This window comes from Chiloscyllium plagiosum, unplaced genomic scaffold (assembly GCF_037043375.1).
Source record: "Chiloscyllium plagiosum isolate Xiang-an unplaced genomic scaffold, Cpla_swu_hap1 HiC_scaffold_9, whole genome shotgun sequence".
NCBI lineage: Eukaryota > Metazoa > Chordata > Chondrichthyes > Orectolobiformes > Hemiscylliidae > Chiloscyllium > Chiloscyllium plagiosum.
The window spans coordinates 112,461,759-112,483,806 of NW_028270147.1; the positions used below are offsets into that span (position 1 = coordinate 112,461,759).

At 44.4% G+C, this 22,048-nt stretch overlaps 1 pseudogene; it reads left to right on the forward strand.

Annotated features, from left to right (window-relative positions):
• Window positions 1-22,048, forward strand: part of LOC148149255 (centrosome-associated protein 350-like) — a 1,171,865-nt pseudogene that overhangs the window by 571,411 nt on the left and 578,406 nt on the right.

Genomic DNA, 22,048 nt, shown 5'->3' on the forward strand with positions numbered 1-22,048 from the left:
TTATTCAGCAGCAAACTATCAGCATTCAAACCGGAAACTAACATAAATAGACAGCTGATGTATCTGTTTATTTTGTAATTCTGCAATTCTTCACTAACTGCTTCAGTTCAACATGTTCTCCCTTGTAGCTGGATTTTTTTAATTTAGTTCAGACCACTATGTGCCATCACTAAACCTTGTCTTTAAAGAATCTAAATAACATATTTCAAAAAGGCTTGTTCTTTCATTAAGAATGCACATTTTTTAGAAAGGTATGAAAATTGCATTCTCAAACGCTTGCATTGCAAGATTACGTAAAGTAAGTTCATGTCCCACTTCAGAGACCTGTGCTTTGTGAATCAGACTGATGCACCAGTGCAGTGCCATGGGTGTGCTTTGCTGTTCGAGTGCGATCATTTGCTGAGCTGAGACCCCGGCTGCCCATCAAATAAGTGCAAAGAGTCCTTTGCTACTTTTGGAAGACAAGCATAGAGGGTCCTTGTGGGTGTCTTAGCTAATATTCAGTCTTCAACGAACACCTAAAACAGTTTATTTCATCTGTGTCATTGCTGGAACTATGCTGTTCAAAATTGGTTTTGGACTTCCAATTTTTCAACCATGTGCTGAAAAATTATTTGATTCATTACAATAAGATTTTGGGGATCATTGATTGTAAAAGACATTATATTTTGGCACTTTCTTTTTCGATACCGAGTTATAAACCAAATTGCTTATATTTGTTACAGATCAAAGATCGTCGAGTCGAGATGGGCAGAAATCCAACTTGCTCAGCGAACGATGCATCAGATCGAAACAAGTCTGCACTCTTCGATAGTCGACTTGATGACCCCTCTAAGAGTCCTTCTCCAGTTTTCAAATGTTATTTGAAATCTCGACCTGACTTTGTTGAAGGGCTGGATAATGTGGCAGGAGCTCTTAAATATAGTTTTATGCCAGATCAGTTGGCATTTAGGCCAGAGGATGGTTCTGGTGATGAAAGTGTTGTGTCCAGTCATCAATCTGTGCAAGGTGATATCCAGGAGGAACTTAGTCATCTAAAATCATAAGACTCTGATGTCGATGATGTACTAGGCTTGTCTCAGCAATCTGATCAGTCTGAACCCTTGCTGAAATTAGGCATTGAGAAACTGCAGCACATCAATATCCCTGAGCGTATCAAGGAATTAACTCCACTAAACAGAGTCCTATCTGATGACACAGAACAGCCTTTAGTAGCTTAGCTTGTTGAAAAGACATTTGAGGACTTGAAGGATGAGGAATATTACTTGCACAAGGACGGCTATCCTGATGAGGAGGACGGTGCAAGTGATCATTCAGCCAGTTCTGTGAAGATTGTCAGATCAGTTAAGTCGGGCACCTCCATTGCATCTGCGCTATCTGACTCTGGAGAATTGAAAAGAACTCCATCAGAGAATGATTCTTATTCTCAAGGATTTGAGTACCTTTCCCAAGGAAAGGAAGCAACTTACTCAGAAAGTTTTGAGTCATTGCGAAGGAGGAATGAAGACATGAATGAAAGTTTACACGGTGGGAGTTGCAAAGCTGGCCCGGAATCTGCATAAGCCCTTTCGCGAAGGATCAAAATTACCAGTGACAAAAATCTCACTGAGGCCTCCTGTCCTGTGCATTTCAGCAGGAGGGAATGAATGAAGGGAAGAAGCTTTCTCAAAGTGTTTCACCAAGTATCAGTGTGGATGATGAAATCAGTGAGCGACTAGGTGAGAAATACTCTCCCAGCTGTGGTAGCGTACATTCAGAACAACTTGTAGACTTGAAATGACCAACTGAGAAGAACAAAGTGATGCTAGCAATGAGGAACAGATTCCCATGCCATCACATTCTCCCTCTCCGTGTTGCACCCCAACAGCCATGTTGCCTGAAACCAATGAGTTGCCTGAATCCCAAATTGGTGCAAGAATTTTAGTTCGTAGCATCCAACCAGGGACACTTCGCTTCAAGGGCAGAACTAGCTTCGCCAGTGGCTTTTGGGCTGGTGTGGAGCTGGATAAGCCAGAAGGCAGTCATAATGGGACATATGATGGAGTTGAATACTTCACATGCAAGGACAAATGTGGCATCTTTGCTCCTCCCCACAAGATTTCCCTTCGACCTGAACGTTCTGGGGATGGTATCGATACAACTGAAGATGAAAGGGACCTACTTGTGGAGGATAAATTAGGTCAAGACTACAAAACGTGTTGTGATGAAGGAAAAAAGCCAGAGCTTTCAAAAGAAGTAACAGAACGGCAGGCGGAAGAGTTTGAGCTCAATAAGACTTTATGCTGAGTTCATTTAAAAACAGCTTGAATGATCAAAATGCAAGTAATCAGTTTTCTGAACCAAGTACCTTTGACTTACTGCACAGTATTAATGAATCTAGCAAGGCAGTGGTAACTTTTGGAGATGACCAAAATTTAAAAGAGAGCTTGCCCAAGTCTGATGAGGAGGAACGATTGGCAAACTTGTGTGAAGACCAGAATGAAGAAAACATTAACCGTACTGATGTGTTCATAGAGAAAGCATCCAAGGCAGTACTAGAGACAGAAACCTATATCAATACCATGTGCTGAAAAATTATTTGATTCATTACAATAAGATTTTGGGGATCATTGATTGTAAAAGACATTATATTTTTGTGTCTTCCAGTGCACAAAGGGAGGAGTTTTCACTAAATATCCACAGGATCGCTTCAATTTCTCTGTTGGATTTACTCAACAGGGAAAAGGCTCAATTTAAAGTATCATTCCTCGAGCCTGAATCTGAGGAAATCCATGAGGAGCACGTGGAATCAAAGGAGAGGAACTTGAGGGCAATCATGAGGATAGCGAAGACTTTAAAGGAGATGATCGGAAGAGCAGTGATTCAAAGGCCAATTCTTTGGTTGATATGTTACCATCTTCCTTTGTGAAGGACGCTATTGAACAGTTGGAAGAAATCATGGAAGTCTCAAGCTGAGAAGATCCAGCTTACTAATCAAGGATTACAGTTCAAATTGGATGTTGAATCCTGGCCCAGGTCACCTTCCAAGGCTCCAAAGGAGGAACACAAGACTGTTATCCAGTTGGAGACATCTGAAAGAGCTGACAGTGTTGATGATAAGGAGGAAGTATTATCTCGAGATCTTTGTCCCTGACCTGTAAGTATTAATTTTGAACCTGTTTTGGGATGGATTTGAATTTTAAGAATTGGAGATGTGTTATCGGTCTCGAAGCATTGATGCAATTATTTTAGTAATGATTCCAGAGCTCGTTAATTATTACATTTGAACATACAGGTAGACAATTCTTTATTCGAAATCCCGAAATCTGAAAAGCTCCGAAATCTGAAATTTTTGTTGTGAATTTTTTTGTCTAATTAACAAGGTTGTTTGGGTTCACTCCACACCCACTCGACCCACATCACACTGGGGGTGTGGCCCAGCACTGGCAGGCATCAGTTCTGTGTCAGGGCTCATAGATTTCACAGGTGGGTCTGCTGTTCAGTAAGAGTTTTAAAAATTTTACTCTTAAACTGTCACTTACTCTGAAAACTAAAGAATTCCAAATTCTGCAAACCAGCTGGTCCCGAGGGTTTTGAATAAAGGATTGTGTCCCTGTCGTACCGACAACAGGATGGTGGACAAATGACAGGATTGTTGTTGTTTCCCGAACAATATTTCAAAATACAACTCCACTTTCTTCAGGCACATTTTGCAGGTCATCATTTTCAGAAATTACCCTGAGTGTTCCGCTTTCCCAATGACCCTTTACCAAAAGACTGTCGTGAGGAATATCTTGATAAATTGTGAAATATATTTGTGGGTGATAAAATCAAGTTGTGTGGAATGTACTTAAAATTTCTGGTGTCTCGTTGTTTTCTACCTTGCCCATCAATTCTCAAAATATTAGATTAGATTAGATTAGATTAGATTACTTACAGTGTGGAAACAAGCCCTTCGGCCCAACAAGCCCACACCGCCCCGCCGAAGCGCAACCCACCCATACCCCTACATTTACCCTTACCTAACACTACGGGCAATTTAGCATGGCCAATTCCCCTGAGCTGCACATCTTTGGACTGTGGGAGGAAACCGGAGCACCCAGAGGAAACCCACGCAGACACGGGGAGAACATGCAAACTCCACACAGTCAGTCGCCTGAGGCGGGAATTGAACCCGGATCTCTGGCGCTGAGGCAGCAGTGCTAACCACTGTGCACCGTGCCACCCAAAATACGTATAAGTACACCCGATTATTTCTCAAGGATTTAGTGACCATTTCTACTGTGTAATTATTGAGTTTAGAACTTAAAGCTTGCTATTGAAATTCAAATCTTTTCCTCCTGCACTTTTCTGACCATCCCTCAAAGGGAGGCAATGTTTTTAAAGAGTTTTTTTTAAAACTAAGTGTTCTGAAGCAAAGTCCAGAGACTGAATGACCATCTGATTAGAAGAACAGAAGGGTTTATGGTTTGCACATATTAACATTGATTGGGCAAGCAGCTCTTTTCATGAAAGTGCTTGACAAGTTCTCATACTGTCCATTCTTTTCTGAGCATTCAATGTAGGAAATCACTGAAATAGGAGCTTGGGTCACTTTGATTTGATACAGCAACATCCTGACTAAACTGACACATTCTTTTCTGATTTGCATTTACCTACAAATTGCAGGAATATAAAAGGGGTGCAGCATTCAACTGAAAATGATCTGATTTTGGAAAGCTGAAGCTCAGAACCTTCAGTCTGAAATCGTTCATTCCCCTAAGTATAATAAATAGAAAGATGCAAAGAGTGTGGGCGGCATGGTGGCACAGTGGTTAGCACTGCAGCCTCACAACGCCAGAGACTCGGGTTCAATTCCCGCCTCAGACAACTCTCTGTGTGGAGTTTGCACGTTCTCCCCGTGTCTGCGTGGGTTTCCTCGGGTGCTCCGGTTTCCTCCCACAATCCAAAAATGTGCAGGTTAGGTGAATTGGCCATGCTAAATTGCCCGTAGTGTTAGGTGAAGGGGTAAATGTAGGGGTATGGGCCTGGGTGGTATACACTTCGGCGGGTCGGTGTGGACTTGTTGGGCCGAAGGGCCTGTTTTCACACTGTAAGTAATCTAATCTAAGAGTTTTTTGTGAGGTGAGATTCAGCTTTTGGCATTTGAACACAAAATTATTTTCCCTTAGTTAAGCAAGAAAGACATGGGTTAATAGTGCTCGACAGCAGCTCTGATTGATGATATGTATAACAGAGCATACTAAAAACATTATCTCGATCCTGATGACTGCATTGAATTCAATTTACCATTTTGCCCCTTCCCTAAAAATCCAAAGCCCCTTTCTCTTCCACTGTTTGTACTCTCCCATTATTAATTTATCATCCTCATCATCATCAGACTGTTATCCATTAAATCCCATCTGTCGTAACTTTGCTAACTCTGAGAATCTATAGTTTCTGCTTCTATTTACATAATATATGGTGTCTCTTCCAGTCACTCAGTATTTGTTTCAAGTTCTTCTGTATCATTTCTGTCTTTCTATTGCTGTTTCCATTTGTTGATAAGACAATACATGATTATTATTCACCTTCTTAAAACTCTCTAGAATCATGATCTTCCACGTATCACTCCATAATTTTCAGATAAAGAGTGCCTCAAAGGTTGAACTTCTCAATCTGTGATCATGTCTGTACCTCTTTTCCTGATAATATCTTGAGAATATGCACTATGTTGAGATTCCCAAAATTGACCAAAATATTTGAAGATCTTATGCAACTGTCATGGAAATTAAATCGACTTGACTCAACTATTAGCAAGAGCAAAGAAAGGAGCTTAATTTAAATTCTGCAGAATTGACCCAGTACATTCAGCTAGATGCCTCAATGTAAGGGGTATCTGAGCATTGTTCAGATACTTGCCTGATACTGTTTCTTATCACGCTCTCAAAGGCAAAGACTGGGAAAACTCAAATAGTAATTCTCTCATCCCCTGGTCTTGGACATGACAGTTCTTCAGCTTTCGCTGAGTTTGATGATCGCAAGGTCAAGGTGAACGTTTACAAAATTCAAACAGCTGACTGCAGACCTCATCAAAGTATTGTTTACAAAGCTCAGCATAGCATTAAGTTTTAGAAAAGCATTCTCTTTCAAATTTCACAGTAAATGGATAATTTTCCATTACACAACTTAATGTGACTTAAATTGTTTGTGTCCAGTTGGAAGAGCCAGCTGTTTTTTAATGGCCATATCTATCACCTTAAATGGCCTGTATGTTTGAATACTTTGTGGCCTTTGCTGTAATCGTATTAGGATCTTACCATTTCAGGTGTAATTCCTTTTTTATCTTCTCAATGTATGACTTAGTCTCACTCTCAACTTCAATTTCATCTTCCGGTCAATATTCTTCTGTATCTGTCGCTGCATTACAATTCCATCTCTGTCCCTTCAACCCAAGTTGGAATCGTTTAGTTTCCTTCTCTTAAATTCCCAAGTCAAGATTGTGTTTATTACTATAACAATTAAGGGCAATCTGAGCATGGGCTCCTGTGGGTCCCTTCCATTGTCCACACCTTTTTTATGTGAAATCTTTATTTTACCCTGACCCTTGCATTTTCCCAACCACCTCTATCCATTTGACTATGCTCCCTTTCATTTGAGGTGCCCTTGAGTTTTGCCATTGGTCTTCTCAGAGGCAACTACTTGAAATAATTTCTGAAAATCCACATCAATCATGTAAACTTTTTCCCACTAAGCTGCTCTTTTATAAATACCACCTTGTCAAATTGTTTGGTAGGTTCACAACCTGCTCATTAGAAATTCATGCTCATTTCTCCTGATTAGCTACGGTCTCTTCAAGTGCTCATACTTCATTCCATATTGTTCACTCTTAATTTACCAACAAATGAAGCAAAACTAACTAATCACAAAATTCCTGTTTTGCTTTCTTTGAACGAGGAGTTAGCTGCCCGATAATCCTCTGGTCGAATTTTAGGATGTAATAATTGGAGCCATGATAGTTTGCTTTCTATTTACAGCATGTCCCATAGGTGTCATTCATTTTGTTTCAAAGGTTTGCCTCCTTTTATGTTGTGGTGCCTTCCTTAGTATTATGCAGGTAATCTTATCTAATACATCTGCACCTTCCCTTGGTAGTTCTGCAATCCTATTAAACCCCTTCTCTAATCTCTCTTTTGCCTTTTCTCCTGTAATCAATGATATTCTAAATGTATCCTTGGTTCAGATTGTGGTAAGTTGTTATTTTATGTATTTTGAACAGTATTCCCCTTTTGTTTTCACTGTAGCAGTCTAACAAACATTTTTTTTGGGGGGGAGAGGACGTATCTAATATAATCTTTTCTCTGTTACTCTTTTCCTTCTTCCAGCATGTATTTAACATGATGAGAGAAATTTTCACTGAGATGTTTTCTGAAGATCCCAGTTCCAGCCGACCTCCATGGATGAAGCCAAGCCAAATTAGCTCTTTTTTTCAAACGAGCGAGGAATCCACAGAATTTAAATGAAGCGAAGCTTCACCGTGGGCGGCACGGTGGCACAGTGGTTAGCACTGCTGCCTCACAGCGCCAGAGACCCGGGTTCAATTCCCGCCTCAGGCGACTGACTGTGTGGAGTTTGCACGTTCTCCCCGTGTCTGCGTGGGTTTCCTCCGGGTGCTCCGGTTTCCTCCCACAGTCACAAAGATGTGCAGGGCCAGGTGAATTGGCCATACTAAATTGCCGGTAGTGTTAGGTAAGGGGTAAATGTAGGGGTATGGGTGGGTTTCGCTTCGGCGGGTCGGTGTGGACTTGTTGGGCCGAAGGGCCTGTTTCCATACTGTAATGTAATCTAATCTAATCTAATAACTCCATGTAATCCCTTTGTCCTACTTGTCAGTAATAATGTTGCAAGTGTGATGCTAGTTGGAGTTAAAATATGTAGATCGATTAAGTGAATGACTCACCTTGTAAAGAGTGGCCACTATCCTGACTTGAAATCTGTCACTGCTTCTGGGAAGTCCCTCCTTAATGAGATTGTGGGTCCAGCTCAGCACCATCTTCTCAAGGACAACTAGGAAGGGGCAATTAGTGCTGGCCAGACAATGATGCCCACATTCCATGAACAAACAAAATAAAATATTTTATTCTAAGCTCATTGAACACCAAGGAACTCCATTTTAATTCTAAACTCCTCAATAAACATTTTTTTAAAATGACTCTCAGGCTCTAGGCATCGCCGGCTGGCCAGCATTTATTGACTGATCCTAGTTGCTTTTGAGAACCTGGTGAGCTATTTTTTGTAACCACTGCAGTCCATGTGCTGTAGGTAGACTCACAATGTCCTTAGTGGTCAGATGCATGGCAGATGCAGTTCAATGTGGATAAATGTATGGTTATCCACTTTGGTGGCAAGAACAGGAAGGCAGATTACTACCTAAATGGAATCAATTTAGGTAAAGGGGCAGTACAAAGAGATCTGGGTGTTCTTGTACACCAGTCAATGAAGGTAAGCATGCAGGTACAACAGGTAGTGAAGAAGGCTAATAGCATGCTGGCTTCATAACACGAGGGATTGAGTATAGAAGCAAAGAGGTTCTTCTGCAGCTGTACAGGGTCCTGGTGAGACCACACCTGGAGTACAGTGTGCAGTTCTGGTCTCCAAATTTGAGGAAAGACATTCTGGCTATTGAGGGAGTGCAGCGTAGGTTCACGAGGTCAATTCCTGGAATGTCGGGACTACCTTACGCAGAAAGACTGGAGCGACTGGGCTTGTATACCCTTGAGTTTAGAAGACTGAGAGGGATCTGATTGAGACGTATAAGATTCTTAAAGGATTGGACACGCTGGAGGCAGGAAACATGTTTCCGCTGATGGGTGAGTGCTGAACCAGAGGACACAGCTTAAAAATACAGGGTAGACCATTTAGGACAGAAATGAGGAGAGACTTCTTCACCCAGAGAGTGGTGGCTGTGTGGAATGCTCTGCCCCAGAGGGCAGTGGAGTCCCAGTCTCTGGATTCATTTAAGAAAGAGTTGGATAGAGCTCTCAAGGATAGTGGAATCAAGGGTTATGGAGATAAGGCAGGAACAGGATACTGATTAAGGATGATCAGCCATGATCATATTGAATAGTGGTGCAGGCTCGAAGGGCAGAATGGCCTACTTCTGCACCTATTGTCTATTGTCTATTCCAGTAATTTGATAGAGCAATCCTGTAGAAACAGTGATATTTTTCGAAGTCAGGATGGTGAGTGTCTTGGAGGGGCACTTGCAGGTGACAGTCCTGTGTTTCTAGTCTCACCTATGCCCTACAGTTTTGGATTTCCTACACCGGTTAAAAGACTTGTCTATTTACCCTATCCATGCCCCTCATGATTTTATAAAATCTTTACACAGTCACCCCTCAGTCTTCTTTGTTCCATGGAAAATAGCCTCAACCAATTCAACTCTTCCTATAGCAGAGAACTCCCAACCCTGACAACATCCTTGTAAATCTTTTCATAACCCTTTCAAGATTCACAACATCCTTCCCAGAGCAGGGAGTCCAGAATTGCATAGAGTATTTTAAAAGAGGCCTAATCAGTGTCCTGAACAGCCGCAACATGACCTCCCAACTCCTATACTCAGTGCTCTGACCAATAAAGGCAAACATTCACTATCCTGTTCACTTGTCACTCCACTTTCAAGGAACTATGAACCTGCACTCCAAGGTCTCTTTGCTCAGCAACACTCCCCAGTGCTTTACCATTGAGTGTATAAGTCCTGATCTGATTTGCCTTTCCAAAATGCAGCACCTCACATTTATCTGAATAAAACTTCATCTGCAACTCCTCAGCCCATCTTTTCGAGATCCTGTTGTATTCTGAACCTTCTTACTGTCCACTGCACCTCCAATTTTGATGATATCTGCAAACGTACTAACCAAAGTATGTGGAGAAAGTGAGGACTGCAGATGCTGGAGATCAGAGCTGAAAAATGTGTTGCTGGAAAAGCGCAGCAGATCAGGCAGCATCCAAGGAGCGGGAGAATCGACGTTTCGGGCATAAGCCCTTCTTCAGGAATGAGGAAGGTGTGCCAAGCAGGCTAAGGTAAAAGGTAGGGAGGAGGGACTTGGGGAAGGACATTGGGAATGCAATAGGTGGAAGGAGGTTAAGGTGAGGGTGATAGGGCGGAGAGGGGGTGGGGGCGGAGAGGTCGGGAAGAAGATTGCAGGTCAAGAAGGCGGTGCTGAGTCCGAGGGTTGGGACTGAGATAAGGTGGGGGGAGGGGAACCATACTATGTTCCATGTTCACATCCAAATCATTTATGTAAATGACAAAAAGCAGTGAACCCAGCACCGATCCTTGTAGGCCACCACTGGTCACAGGCCTCTGACTGGAGATGATTATTGACTGGCAGTTTTGGTGCAAAAATCACTTGCCTCTTGCCAGTCCAAACCTACATATTGTGTCGATCTTGTTGCCTTTGAATATAGACTGCTTCAGTATCTGAGGAGTTACTGAATAATGTGCAATCTCTCTCTCTCTCTCTCTCTTTCATTCCCCCATTTCCGATGAGATTCCTTCCCCTAACTCCTGATTCCAAATTTCCTTGACACTCTCCATGTCCCCCAAGACATTCCCTCTCTGCAGATGATATATGGTACTAACTGAAAGACCGCCCCCACATCGGAGCACTCTTCATTCTGTATCATTCTTGTAGGGCTGGGTCAAGAACATGGTAAATTTAATTAAATTTAGCGCCAAATAAATGATCCAAGCCATCCCGCAAACCTCCGCAGCACCTGGTTGGGTAATAACAAATGGAGCATCCTCACAGGATATAACAACCACGGAAGAACAGTCATTTTAATCACGGCTAGATGGCCTCGCTATGATCTGGGTATTTCCTCCCATCGCTGCAAGTCCTGCTTTATCCTCTCAAACAGCGACACAAAGTTAGCTCCATACAGTTGCGGGAAGTGAGGGGTGATAAAAATTCCCAGATAGAGAAAACCTTTCTGTGACCATCTAAAAGGAAACTCCATTCCGTCCTCCAGCTTCAGTACCACCACCAATCCCCCCACAGGCAGGACTTCTGATTTTGGAAAATTTATTCTGTATTCCGAAGAGCTGCCTAATAATTTAATGTTTTGTATTAGCTGGGGTATGGACTTTTCGGGGTTAGCTAAAAAAAGTAGGACATTGTCCATATAGAGAGTGATTTTTATTTCCCCAACTCCCACCTTCGGGGAAAGAGAATTTCAGGGTCTTTTCAGACAGACTCTGCCAGTGGTTCAAGTACCAAGGTAAACAATAGGGGCAACAGGGAACATCATCTGTCGGCTGCCACTCCCCACACCAAAATTACTCAATTTAACCCCATTCATGATAACCGCCGCCTTGGGGTCTTTATATAACACTGCCACCCACCTGGCGAAGGCCCCTCCCAGACCAAAACGATCTAGAACAGCAAAGAGATACAACCATTCCATCCGATCAAAAGCCTTTTCTGCCTCCAGGGAGACCACCAAACCCTGCAATCATTCTCTGCTGACACAGTTGCACTATGTTCAATACCTGCCTGATGTTGTTGGAGGAGCTAAGTTCCTTGATAAAACCCGTCTACTCCTCTTTTATAATAACAGGCAGCACTTTCTTCAGTCTCACAGCTAACACCTCTGATAGAATTTTAAAATCCACATTCAACAACAAGATGGGTCTATACAATACACAATCCTCAGGGTCTTTCCCTTTCTTTAAAATAAGGGAGATATTAGCCTCTGTAAGAGAGGGCAGAAGACAGTCCTGGCCATAGGAATGACTATACAGCTCCAGCAATGGGTTAGCTGACATGTGTATGAGCTCCTTGTAAAATCCACATGGGAATCCGTCTGGACAAGGTGTCTTATCACGTTGGACCTGCCTTACCGCCTCTTGCACCCCCTGTACTGTCAGAGGTACATTTAAAAGGGAGGCCTGATCTGCATTTATACCAGGGAGGTCCAAGTTTTCAAAAGAGGATTCCATTCTCACTTCTCCATCCCCACAACCCTCTGACCGTTATAACTCTGCATAGGACTCCCAAAATCTGGCATCAATCTTCCTCAGTTCACGAGTGACATTGCCAGTTCTCTCCCTGATAAACACAATGGACTGTGGAGCACTTTCCTTCCTAGCCAGGTAAGCCAGGGATCTACCTGGCTTATCCCCATATTCAAACAGCCTTTGGTTTGCAAAGGAGACCCTTCTCTTTGCCACTTGTGTGAGCGCTGAGTCCAGAGCAGCCCGGAGAGCCGTGACCCGTTGCAATTTGACCCCAGATGGTCTGGGATAATGTACCGATTTGGCTGCCTTCAGCCGGGCCTCAAGTATCAGCTGCTGCTCTCCTCTCTGCCTCCTTCTCATTGTCAAGTGTGAAATAATCAAACCCCTTAAGAATGCTTTGGTGGTCTCCTAGAGCACTGATGGATTAATAGCCACACCCAGATTGATGTCCCAAAAAACCCTGAACTCCCTTGTGATACACTGTACAAAGTTGTCATCCTTCAACAGAAACAGATTCATGTGACATTACTGTGTGTCTACTCCACTACCTTTGGTCTTAACATCTAAATATACTGCCACATGGTCCGAAATAGTAATGCTCCCAATCCTGCGGTTAACATCAAGTCCAGACAAACCGAAGGAACAAAGAATATTTCAATTCTTGTGTGGCACTTGTGCGAGTTGGAATAAAAGGTAAAGTCCCTCCCATTCGGGAGGAGACACCTCCACACATCCACTAGCCCCAACTCCTCACTCAAGTTCACTAACTGTCTAGTCTGCAGAGGTGTACCCGACAGCCGCCTTGGCATCCTGTCCACCCCAGGGTCCATGAGACAATTAAAGTTTCCTCCTATAATCATATGGCACATCCCAAGAGCCATTAACTTAGAGATTGCATCAACTAAAAACTTGAGAGGATGCGCCGGGGGACAGTAAATGTTCAGGATGGCATACTCTTCTCTGTGTCCCAGAGCCTTGAGAATAATGAACCATCCATGCTCATCCTTAGTTTGATCTATCACCTGAAATGGGAGGTTCCTTCATACCAGTATGGTCACACATCTGCTTTTGGAGTTGAAGGAGGAGAAGAACACCGTATCGTATTCTCCCTGCTGTAACTTCAGATGTTCCCTGTCAGTCAAATGCATCTCTTGCAGTAGAGCGATGTCAACCCTTTCCCTCTTAAGATTTGAGAGCACCTTCTTCCTTTTAATGGGGGAATGGCTCCCCTTTATATTCCAGGTGCACCACCTGAACAGATCGCTAGCCATGACCACACACTACAACCCGCAGTCCACCGAGAGGAACAAGCCCATTCAATGTGTGACGAGTGGGAAAAAAAACAGACTTTATCAAATCTAAAGACTATTTCTACAAACGCCACCAAAACTTCTAAAACTAAAAAAAACTCCTAATGTCAACAAATAAACACAAAAAACACAAATTTCCAGAGATCCTCCCCTTGCCCATAGGGGCCATTCACTCCCAACCTCACAACCATCCCAGCACCTTCCAGTTAAGGTCATGCCCCAAACCCAAGCAATGGGGTAAAAAACATATTATTTCCACTCCGACAAGTTAACAATGGACACCCACCCCTCCCCCTTCTCATCTCAAACCCACACACCTTTACATCAAAGGAGTAACCACCCTCACCCAGCAAATCAGAACAATAGAATAGCTAATAACCACCAAACAGCTATAATATAAAACATACCGGATCTCTCACTAAAGCAATACCAAGCCTATAAAGCGCGAGACCCCAAAAGGGAAAAGAACAAAGAGAGAGAAGATTTTAAAAAATTACGTTATGCCATTGTCCGCTCGCCTCTTTTCCTTCCTCCTCCTCGGTCAAAGTCTATCATTTCAGCGAGTTCAAAAGTTCTTTTACTTTTTCCGCCGAGTCGATGTTGTAGACAGTTCCCCCATAACTGAAACGTAGCATGGCCGGGTACCTCAGAGAGTATTGAATGTTTAATTTTTTTTTTCTTGACATCATCAAAAGTCTTTCTTTTCTTGATTATAGCCCCAGAAAATTCATGAAAAAACATTATTTTCAAACCTTTATAAGCCAAAGCCTGTGGATCCCTTCCCAGTCTTCTGGCTGTTTCTATTATTAAATGCTTTTCCTTGTGATGCTGGAGTTGCACTAGGATCGGGCGGGGGCACTGGGCCGGCCCAGACCTACACATCGTGATGCGGTCGGCCCACTCCACACTCACCCGGCCCAACTCGATCTCCAGGCCCACCAACTCCGGAAGCCACCTCTTGAGGAAATCAGCGAGGTTTTCACCTTCTATATGCTCAGGTCAGCCCAAGATCTGTAGATTTTTCTCCGACCTTGATTTTCGAGGTCGTCTACTTGTTCCTTCAGGGCCTGAACCTGCCCTTCCAATGTTCGAACCCGCCCCTTGGACCTCTCCATCGTGGCCTCCAAGGCTTCGTTAGTAAATTCTGTTGCTCCACTGAACTTAAGGACGCTGCCACAGGGTTTGACATAATGGCTGTGGGTGTGCCTGACATACTAGGGGAGCACCCTGCCTACTGCACTCCCCTAGCTCCCTTTCCTTTAGATGTCTTCATTTCAGCTTCAGATCTTCTCAGTCCTAATTTAAAGGGGCTCTAGGTTCTCTACCGACTTTCTACCACAAACCTTCGTCGGGGTGACTAATGATGGGGGGAGGGGTAGGAGCCCACCTTGCCTGGGATAAGGCACAGAGCCCAATACACCAGACTGTTCAGACTGCTGCCATCTTGAATCTCCCATACCCACTCTCTACTGATCACATCCTCAAAACCTTCTAGAAGATGTGTCAGGCCTGATTTCCCTTTAGTAAATCCATGCTGACTTGGACCAATCCTGTCACTGCTTTCCAAATGCTCAGTTACTGTATCTTTAATAATTGACTCATGTAAAATTCCTCATTTTCACTCTCCCTCTTATTAAAAAGTGATGTTACATTGGATATTGTCTAGTCCATTAGAGTCTACAGAATGGTGATCATTTTCCAGCAATGTGTCCACTATTTCTACACCCACTTTCTTATGGACTCTGGGATGTCGAGCATCAGGCCCTGGGGACAATGGGAGGAAACCCAAGTAGACACGGGTCTACAAATGTCTTGGGGACAGCATGAATCTTTCTTTTCTTTGGATGAACTGGGAATCTTTCAGATGTGAAAGATGCTATTCCAATGTTGCACAGTCCTCCTCCTGAACTACAGTTTCTGCTTTGTCCCTCTCTTTTGTGAAAACAGACCGAAAGTTTTCATGAGGAACCATTGCTCCATCTTGCACCACCGCACACAAGTTCCCTTCCTGCTCTCGAATGGCCCTCATACATTCCTTCATTCTCTTCTTGTTCTTTCTGTGATTATAAACATCACTGGGATTTCCTTCACTTCATTTGGACACATCTCATCCTGTCAGCTCTTTGCTTTCCTCAGGTCCTGGTTAATTTCACCCCTGCATTTTGTCTTTCAGCTCACTTTTACCAAATCATTGCCCAGTTCAGTAAAATGGTTTGTTCCCAAATGAAAACATTTCCACTTGCTCCATGGTGTTCTCCATTTCCATCCCTCCTCTCAATCTCACTGAGTTATGATCACTGTCACTGAAATGCTCCACCATTGAGAGCCCTTCCAGCTGCCCACATTCATTCCCTAAACAATGGTCCAAGACTGTCCCTTCTCTTTCACCATCACCTTGTCAGGGGCAATTAGGGATGGGCAATAAATGCTGGCCCTGCCAATAACACCCACATCCCAAGATGCATTTTAAACAATGTCTGTTCTTTTATGGGGTTTGTTAGGAGTTGGCAACAAATGTTCAAAATGGATTGTTTTGCCAGTTCATGTTCGGAGAGTTAAAATCCCTTCAAAAGGCAGGGATTAAAATTGCTTCTCTTGTCTTTCAGGCCGTGAGAACTCTCAGCCCAAGCTGACTCTGCTGCCCCCCTCCCCGGAGCAGGTCAATGCCAAGGGCACTGCCACCCTGGGGTGCCTTGCCAATCACTTCTATCCCGATGAGCTGGAGGTGCAGTGGAAGAAGGACGGTGCAGTCATTTCGGACGGGGTTCAGACCAGAAACTACCTGCAAGCTTCGGACAGCACCTACAGTGTCAGCAGCCTGCTGACCCTCTCTGGGTCTGACTGGGAGTCCAACGCTCGCTTCTCCTGTGCCCTCACCCACGTGAACCTCCCCTCTCCCCTCAGCAAGAGCATCAGGAGATCAGAATGTGTGTAGAATGTTTGAGACAGTCCACAGAGGAGACACAACTTTAAATAGAACAGGGCTGAGCTGGCAGGTCAAAGGTCATTGTCAGCACTGAATTTCAACTCTCTTCCTTCTTGGGACTGGCTTGGCGACACTTCTGAGGTTCAAGGGTTAAGGCAGGTCATTGGGATCATTAAAAAGAAGCTTTACTCTGTATCAGACTCCATGCTGACTGTGTTCTGGGAGTGTTTGATTGGGGCAGTCATGACCTGTGATGCCAAGTCAAACCTCTTGAAAATGCTGAAGACTCAGCTGTACAAAATCAATGTGAACCTCAGAAGTCTCTGCTTCAGTAAAACAGACCTACTTCCTGCTCAGCCGCCAGTTCCAATTTAAGGTTTTGTCACTGTTTAAAGGAACAGGATTCTTAGGTTATTGAGAAAATCTCCACAAGTGTTTTCCTCAAGCTCCATTGTGGCTGTGAATTGGTGCAGCTTCCTCTGTCTGGGCTGTTAATTGCAGTCTGTTTTCTGTCAATGTCAATCTGGGAAGGGGAATAAAAATGAAGATGATTCAGTCTCTGTCTCGTGTGTGCTTTGGAAATGGCCAGAGCTGAAGCCTCAGGGAAAGCTGTGTGAAGTGTTAACCTCCACCCTCAAGGCCTGGAGAATGAGGGGGAGAATAGAGGGGGCAATGTGGTCCCCGGAGCAGGAGGGCAATGCTACCATTGTGTCCAGAAGGGGCACTTTCAGCAGGAATGCACAACCTCAACGAAATCTTTCCCAATAAATGGGGAAAAGAAGGGGACAATGGGGAATACAATAGTCTGATGGAAATTCCCCATCAACGCTCACCCATCCCTTAGGAACAGCAAGATCACAGGCCAAGAAATTTAAATCAACTGTTAGGGAGCCAGAGCCACTGGGAACCCTATATTGATGAATATGACAAGCAGGACCTTGTTACTCAGAATAACAATTGCACAATAACAATTTGGGAAATAAATATTCCATAAATTAGACCTGGGTTTTCTTTACTCTTCAAATGAGATGAAATTGTCCCGTGTGTCCCTGGGGTGAGATTGAGAATGTTCAGTCCGGGGGAGTCTGGGAGTCACGGCTGGGGAGGACAGTCAACGATAAACTGGTTCCACTTTCTGCTGCTATATTCTGTAGCCCCTGGGCCATCTCAGTGAGAGTCATCCAGGGCTCAGGGTGGATTCCAGAGCAGCTCATTGTCCTGACTGTTGTGTTCCTCAGTCCACACGTGGCTCCAGCAATCTCACTCCATGGCTCTAGTATCAGTGGGAACCATGGGGCTGAAATCTTATCCAAACAGACCCTCATACAGCGGGGAGGCTGCTGGTGGCTCAGAAACCCCTTGGATTCAGTCCCAGATTCCACCGTGGCTCTTTCATTCAAACACAACCTTAACACACTGACACCACATTCAGAGGGCAATCCTGAGATGGGGCAAGTTTGGTTCTTGATTCCAGTGTGAGGAAATGGGGGCTGGGTGTGAAATGTCTAGTCTGAAACTGGTGGGGGTACTTTATAATGAAGAATAGAAACTGATGTCAGAATAAAATCAGGTATTGATGGGAGTGAGGAATATCTCGGTGAATGTCTCCAGAATCCACAGACTACACACATCCTTCTGTCAGACCCTGAAGGCTGAGAAACAGCTCGTTGACATTTAATATTTCTCCAACTTTCCTAGAAAAGGTGAAATATTTTCTGCATCAGTGATTCCCTGGGACAGGACATTTTAAAAAGGGCTGTGGGAAGGGAACTGTTGCCTCTCAATGACAAAGCCAATGGAAGGATGTGCAGCTGGCACTGTGAAATGTTAGGGCACAGAGGATGACACCAGAAGCAATTCAATGTTGTCACTCTCTCCTTTGCAATTGCTAAACTGGTAATAATTGGTTTTCCCTCACAATGTGCTCTCTTGTGTTCGATCCACTTGCCTTTCTTGCTTTGCTTCTTTTGACTTGAGTCTGTGGGTAGCTCCATCAAAACCCAATTTCCTCACTCTCATCCAGGCCCCTGAAGAGATTAGAGACAAAACAAACTGCAAATGCTGGAATCCAACATTGACAAGCAGGAGGCTGGGAGAACACAGCAAGCCAGGCAGCATCAGGAGGTGGAGAAGTCAACGTTTTGGCTGTAACCCTTCTTCAGGAATGGGGGTGGGGTAGGGGGGGGGGGGTGGGAATGATGGGGGAGCTGCAGATAAAGGGAGTTGTGGTGGCAGGGTGGTGAGATGGGGATAGTTGAAGATCGGTAGAGGATACTACCTGATTGGTTGATGGGAGGGATGACTACAAATTAATTTCCCATCGACTAATCAGGTCATATTCTCTACCATTCTCAACCTATCCCTACCTCAACACCCTGCTCAGCCCCATTCCCTTTATCCCCTTTTCCAATCTTTCCTCATCACACAGCCCACTCATTCCAGGGAACAATCAGGTAAAATTCCTGTGAACCACCTCCGATGCATTTACATTCTTCCTTCAATAGGGAGACCAAAACTACCCTCAGTATTTCAGATGTGGTCACACCAATGTTCAGGTATAACTGAAACATCACAGTCTCACTTCCTGGTCTTTAAGCATGCCTACTCTTACTTGTACCAGGCTTCTTACTGTCCATGTCTAATTGCCCTGGCCCTGGTGGTGATTAACTGCCTTCTTGAACCCCTGCAGTCCGTGTGCTGTTGGTGGACCCACAATGTCCTTAGGAAGGGAATTCCAGGATTCTGACCCAGTGATGATGTGGGAACAGCTTCATATTTCCAAGTCAAACTGGTGAATGACTTGGAGGGGAACTTGCTGGGGTGATGTTCCCGTGTACCTGCTGCCCTTGTCCAAATATAAGTGGTCATGGGTTTGGAAGCTGTTGTCTCAGGATCTTTGGTGAATCTCTGCAGTGCATCTTGTAAATAGTACACAGAGCTGTTACTGAGCATCGGTGTGGGGGGAATGCATGTGTGTGAATGCGGTTCCAATCAAGTGGGTAAACTTGTTTTCAACAATATTTAAATAAAATAATATAAAACAGCATAAAATTAAATATAAATAAAAATTTGCTGCCTTTTAGATAAAACTTCACTGAACCCAAAAAGTTAATCCTCCTCTTCCCACAGAGGCTGCACCTGTTCCCTTTCCCCAGCATCGCGCTTCTATTTGAGATTTGCAGTATTTTGTTTCTGTATCTGTTTTAATGCCATTGGTCAGCACACTGGGGAGATATTCCCTGAGATGGTCTCAAATCCCTGATATTCACATCAACCTGAGAGGACAGTGGTTTAACCGATCATCCAGCAGATGGCGTCTTTGCCTTTGCCAGCCTCAAGATAGTGCTCCCCTGTGTGGAGTGGGGCTTGAAACCTGCATGATCAGGTGACGGTGTTATCACTGAGCCCATCTATTCTTTTCTGGGATGTGGGTGTCACTGACAAGACCAGCATTTGTTCCCCATCCCTACCTGCCCCGAAACTGAGTGGCTTGTTTAGCCTTTCAAATGGCAGGTAAGGGTCAGCCACATTGCTGGAGTCCTGGCAGAGTCAGACATCTACAACAGGTCGACAAGAACAAGGCCCTTTGGCCCAATGAGCCAAAGCCAGTCAAACAACCACCTCACTATCCTAATTCCATGTTCCAGTACTTGGCCCGTAGCCCTGTACACCTCGGCATTATAGCTGCACATTGAAATACTTCATGTTATGGGCGAGCTTCTGCCTCAACCACCCTTACAGGCAGTGAGTCCCCAGACTGTCACCACCCTCTGGGTGAATGTGTTTCCTTATGTTCCCTCTTAACCTTTGGCCATTTACCTTTAATCTATACTCCTCTGTTCATTGATTATAACATAACCCCATGTCACCAAGTCACCCTTTATTGACACATGAACAGTCCTTGACTGTCATGCCTCATAGAGAGTCAGGCACTGGAGGCTCGGGGTCTCTGACACTCAGCCTGTTTATGTCAGCGAGGATTCTCCCGGTTATATCCTGGTAACGATTTGAGCTTTTCTTGTGAAACCCAGTTAGGAATTTTAATGGCATTGAATCTCCCACACGCTCCCACCTCTCTTGATGCTCACCCTTGTCTGGTTAATTCTTCCCATTTCCTTCTCTACTTTCAGGTCATTCCATTTCAGTAAAATCTGTGATATTTCCATGGAAGATGTGCACGAGAAACCGCCATAGAGAAGCTCCCAGCCCTTCAATAGGAGGAAGGCCAATGTTTGCAGCAAGCCTGGACTGTGCCCTTGTGTACCTTGCCTGAAGGATTCCATGTGATCTGTCAGTCTCCATCCCAGCCTGATAACCATCTCGGACATTGGAAGGAAATGCCCAGGGAGTAGGTTAACATGGTGCAAAAAGCCTTTCAGCTGAAGCTTCAGTGTTTGCGCTCAGTGTGCATTATCACATGCTCATTGCTCCCCTTTTACACGATAATGGAGAGAGAACTCTTGTTGATGCAGTTTATTTTTAATGTGTCAGGCTATTGAAAGCTGTGAGCACAGAGCAGTCACATTCACGGACAAGATGGTGCGGTCCCACAGACAGTAAATGAATGACAAGACAAATCTGTTTTGGTGGCACTAGTTGAATTTTGAGCAGGGCCCCCGACAGAATCTCTTTTAGAATGGGATCTTGTCGAGCCCCCTGAAGTGGGGGTGGGGGTGGTCGGGGTGTGGTGGTGGTGGAGCCTCAAATGATGGTGCCAGAGACTGTGCAACTTTCAGCAGTACACCACAGTCTCAGCCTGGATTCTGTGCTCTCGTTTCTGAGGTGGCTTTCAATCCGATGACCATTTTGACGATGAGGCAGGAGCATTGTCCATGGAGCCACGGTCAGTAACAATGTAAACTGTGTGGCTCTGAAAGCCTGAGTCTGCATCTCAGCTCGGAAGGATATCAGCTCATTCATCAAATCTGTTTCTGCCCCTCTGCAGGCTGACCAGGCTGCCGGTGCCTTTCCAACACTCCCACATTTCCTCTTGTGCCACAGCTCATTCTCCTGAGGGATAGTTTACTCGGAGTCGAAAAGTGTGGCGCTGGAAAAGCACAGCAGGTCAGGCAGTTGTGCTCAGGCCGAGGACATGACCTTGTCCCTCTGTCAGATCCTCTTCGAGAAACTCATGGCTCACCACCGCCCTCTCCAGGACAATTAGGGAAGGGCAACACCCACTCCATCCCAGGAGAAATCAAAATAAATTACCTATAATTCAAATTATCAAATTGGTGAGGCTTGAATTCATCTCTTTGAAAGACTGGAGCCTCGGTCAGAAACAGAGCCATGACATGGGTGACCCTGGTTTGTCAGACTGAAAGGTGGAGTGTCCTTCGGATTGACACTGGGGTCAGCAAAAAATGAATTACACTCAAAAGATGTAACAACTGGCTATCAAAATGTGCCCCCAAACTGCACAGAACAGCACTTGAGGCTTCGCGCTCCCGTCTCCATCCTTGCTTGTTGACCTTCCCTGGGAAATATCTGGGACGGTCATTCCCACGGGAATCCCCTGGAATGCCTGTGGGTTTATTCTCGGATAATGGAAGGAGTCATTACCCATCGTCCTCAGTTGAAGTGCACATTCTCTATAGTTACTAGAAAGCAGCTGTTTCACTGTGCCTGAACAATATAAAGTCAGAAGGCACACAACACCAGGTTCTAGCCCAACAGGTTCATTTGAAATCACAAGCTTTCGAAGCCCTGCTCCTTCATCAGGTGTACCCCAGTCCCCACATAACTGAACAGTACAAATAAACTGGGGCTCTGCGAGGATCTAATTGGCTCCATCTGTAGAAACAAGGCGAGAGAGAGATCAGCTTTCGGACC